Raw genomic sequence first — 4,188 nt, 5'->3', positions numbered from 1 at the left:
CGCGGGTGAGCCGAGAGCAGTCTGACGTCACCCAGCGAGGCTCGGGCCCGCGCCCGGCACACCCGGCGCACCCGGCTCTTTTTCTCTTCCTCTTCTGCTCGCAGCAGAGTATGGAAGGTTAATCTTATGCCCCTTCTTTTACTTTGCCCGTTTTCGGACTTATCAAGGTAATACTGTTCATTATAGAACATTTGGAGGGAAAGGGAGACGGTAAAAAGTCATGATGAGCATCCCCGACATCCTCAACCTGTTACAGCCTTTTTCATTAAACAAAATTGTGACTTTACTGTATGGCAACGGTGTTAAGCACAAAGAGTCCTAAGAAGGGACAAAAACCACCATGCACACCCGAAGGCTGAGTTACAAGAGCAGGTGGAAGAGGAAGCGAAGTTCAAACAATGGGTGAAAGAGCGAATGGGATCGGATTTACCATTCCCATCATCCAGATGAGGAAAACGGACTCAGAGGGTTAAGCGACTGGGCCAAGGCCGCACATTCCCAAGGGGGCAGCAGAACTGGGGTTTCAAACCCAGGCCTCGGGACCTGATCCTTGAGATGGAGGGACCGGGAAAGACGTGAGGATTGCTTGAGTTCAGGACCAGCCTAGGCAATATAGTGATTTCATCTCTACAAAAAGAAAAGAAAAATTGGCCTGATGTGGTGGCTCATGCCTGTAGTCCCTGCTACTCGGGCAGCTGAGGTAGAAGGATTGCCAGAACCCAGGAGGTCGAGGCTGTGGTGAGCAGTGATTGTGCCACTGCACTCCAGCCTTGGTGATAAAGTGAGGCTCTGACTCAAAACAACAACAACAAAAAAAAAACAAGCAGAATCTTAGACCCCACCCTAAAACTTTTTTTTTTTTGAGTTGGCGTCTCACTGCCGCCCAGACTGGAGTGCAATGGCCGCTCCCGGCCACCGCAGCCTCTACCTGCTGGGTTCCGGCGATCCTTCCACCTCAGCTGTCCAAGTAGCTGGAACTACAGGCCCGCACTACCAGCTTGGTTAATTTTTTGATTTTATTGTAGAGATGAGGTCTTGCCAAGTTGCCCAGGTGGGTCTCAAACCCGCGGGCTCAGGCAGTCCACTCACCTCAGCCTCCGAAAGCGTGGGATTACAGGCTGAGCCACCGAGCTTGGCTACACTTTTGAATCAGAATGTGCATTTAAGGTTGATTCCCTGGGTGACTCCTTTGAGTATTAAAGTTTGAGAAGCACTGTCATAAAGAAGTCATCCTGCTCTCTTGGTGAGGCAGGCAGCATGATGGAAAGATGGGAAGGGTGCTTGCAGGACTGGATGGTGGGAGGCCAGGCAGAAAGAGAGAGATTGGTAAGGAGGATTAAAAAGAGACTCAAATGAGTGTCAGAAAATACCATGGGATACAAAGGAGGAAAACCAGGAAATCAGAATCTACAGATTAAAAACATTCAAGGCGCCAGGCACCGGTGGCTCTCGCCTGTAATCCCAGCACTTTGGGAGGAGAGGCAAGAGGATTGCCTGAGCTCAAGGGTTTGAGACCAGCCTGGGCAACTTGGTGAGACCTCTTCTCTACGATAAATAAAAAAATCAGCTGGGGGTGGTGGCACACACCTGTGGTTCCAGCTACTTGGAAGGCTGAGGTGGAAGGATCACCTGAGCCCAGCAGATTGAGGCTGCAGTGTCCATAAGCATGCCACTGCACTCCTGCCTGGGCTACAGAGTGAGACTCCGGCTCAAAACAGCAACAAAAGACAAGCAAGGAGAAATGGGTGTGGGTGGGGGGTAAGAAGATCTATCTTGAGAAAATCACGAGGGTTTAATCAACACGAGGGCAGTTCCCATTGCTGACTTTTCTGTGTTGTCTGTGGCTAATGATATTTGAAAGGGTCTAGTTAGTTCAAAGGACTGAGGGAGTGCAGCCCCTGTCCATCTCCTTCAGAGTAGCATGGGCTTCCCTGGGTTCTTGTAGTGCTCTAGACTTTTCTGACATGGGAGAACCAAGAATGGGAGCTGGCTGAGGTACTGACAGAACAGTCCCTCTTAACTAACATATACAAGTGGACTGTGTGTGCCATGTGCGTGTGTATGCACATGTGGGCTGAGGGGCACTGGCACCAACCCACTAGCAGTCACTGAAAAATGGGGTGAATTTAGGTGATTGGGAATCGCTGGGTCCAGGCGGCACAGAGCTGGTCACATCTGGGACCTTGAGAGAGTCAGGTGGCAGCCTATAGACCTTCGCTTGGGTGGGTCCGCTTTTCTGGAGGGTCTAGTGACTTCTAAATATTAGTAAGCTATTGGGGTCATAGCAGTACTGGCAGAGGCAGGAATATAGCAGATTAGAACCAAAGTGTTCTGGGTGGAAGAGTAGCAAGTTGTTCTCAGGGTGGCCGCAATGTTAGGGGGCCCAGTTATGATGTCTGGAGTTAAGAGGGCTTCCCTCTTGACCCATAAATACATGCCGTTTAATGATGAGCAGTCTGTGTAGTAGACAGGAGGCTGTGTGGGCGTGGAGGGTTTTAAGCCCTTCCCTCCAGGATACAAATGGTGGCTGCAGCTTGAAGAGGCAAGCAGCTGGGCAGTCCTTCCAGACCCCATTGACTGATGGAGGAGGTGTGCGACTGACAGTACACGTGCGAATGTGTGTGGATGGGGCGGAGGCATATGCAGGCTTTGAAGGGTGCTGTTGTGACAGGAGTATCTGGGACCGCTCAGGGAGACTGTGGGGCAGGTCTGAAGGAGCTCAACCCTGGTGGTGTTCCAGAGGTGTCTGGAGGCCAAGAGTGGGTGCATCAGTCCTACTGGTCCTCCTTGGCTCATGCTTGACTTGGTAGAGATTGTCAGAGGGGGTCAGTGTAACTCTGAACTCCATTCCAGATTTTGATGGGCTGGGATAGTGTGCTGGGGTGGTGCTGGGCAAAGATCTTAGCGCCTATGCGGAGGCCTTTTGGGGTGAATTTTTTGCCCAGCTGTGTGTTATGGCCCCTGTGGTTCTTCCGGGTAGTCGAGTACTGCTAGACCCAGGCATTTGCCTGTCACACACAGGTCTGTTGTGGTCAAAAAGTTGTGATGTTCTCAAAGTTCTCGAGTTGAAGGATTTCTCAGAATGGGACAGCCACTGTCTTTCCCTGGGTGTTCTTGCTCTTTGGGCAGGCCCTTAACTCACCTAGTTTTAATTTCTCTTCTATCCAAACCCTTCTCCTTTAATGCCTCAGTACAAGTTCTGTCTCCCTGGACCTCCCTAGATTCTCCTCAGTGACTTCCCCACTGTCTGAAGCACTGTCTGGAGCTACCAACACAAGCCAGCCCCTTAGTCATGCAGGGTAGACAACACTTAAACTGCTTACCCCTCCTCCTCTTTTGGGGACGCAGCTCCCTCTTTACCAGAAATGCTCCCTGCCACAAGTTAGGCCAGTTGGTCCTGCTCCAGTGAGGAAGCCATACTTTCAGGTGTGTCAGGAGCTAGAATTCCCACTAGGAGAAGGAGCTGCTCAGTGCTGAGAGGGAACGAAGCCTGAGAGAGAGGCAGAGATGAGTCAGATGGACCCTGCTCCAGGAGTCTCGAGGCCCAGACACAGCCAGCTCCAGCCCAGTGTAGTTGTCCAGTTGTGTTTTTGTGTGTCCGTGAACCAGTCATTCATTCCTATTTGCCCAAGTTCTTGGTTGCTTGGAATTGAAAGAAAACCAAGGGCCTACTTCATGTGGAGACTTTTATTCCCAAGGACAGTTAAGTGTAAGAAATTTATATCAGGATGTGCGCAGTGGCTCCTGCCTGTGATCCCAGCACTTTGGGAGGCCAAGGCAAGAGGATTGCTTGAGCCCAGGAGCTCCAGACCAGCCTGAGCAACATAGTGAAATCTCATTCTACAAAAAGAATAAAAAATTAGCTGGGTGTGTTGGTGTGTACTTGTAGTCCCAGCTACTAACGAGGCTGAGATGGAAGGATTGTCTGAGCCTATGAGGTTGAGGCTGGAGTGAGCCGTGATCATACCACTGCACTCCAGCCTGGGCAACAGAGTGAGACCTGACTCAAAAAAAAAAAAAATGGGGTTAGGATACTAATAATGGGGGGGGCACACCTCATCACCAAGGGTACCTGCATAATGAACATTTGTATACCTAACCCTGGATTGTACCCCACATACTCAAAATAAATTTTTTTTTGAGTTGGAGTCTCACTCAGTCGCCCAGACTGGAGTGCAGTGGCCGCTC

Source organism: Carlito syrichta, unplaced genomic scaffold (genome assembly GCF_000164805.1).
Source record: "Carlito syrichta isolate Samal-C Ts95f unplaced genomic scaffold, Tarsius_syrichta-2.0.1 Scaffold305689, whole genome shotgun sequence".
Taxonomy (NCBI): Eukaryota; Metazoa; Chordata; class Mammalia; order Primates; family Tarsiidae; genus Carlito; species Carlito syrichta.
Note: the sequence above shows the minus strand (reverse complement) of the source record.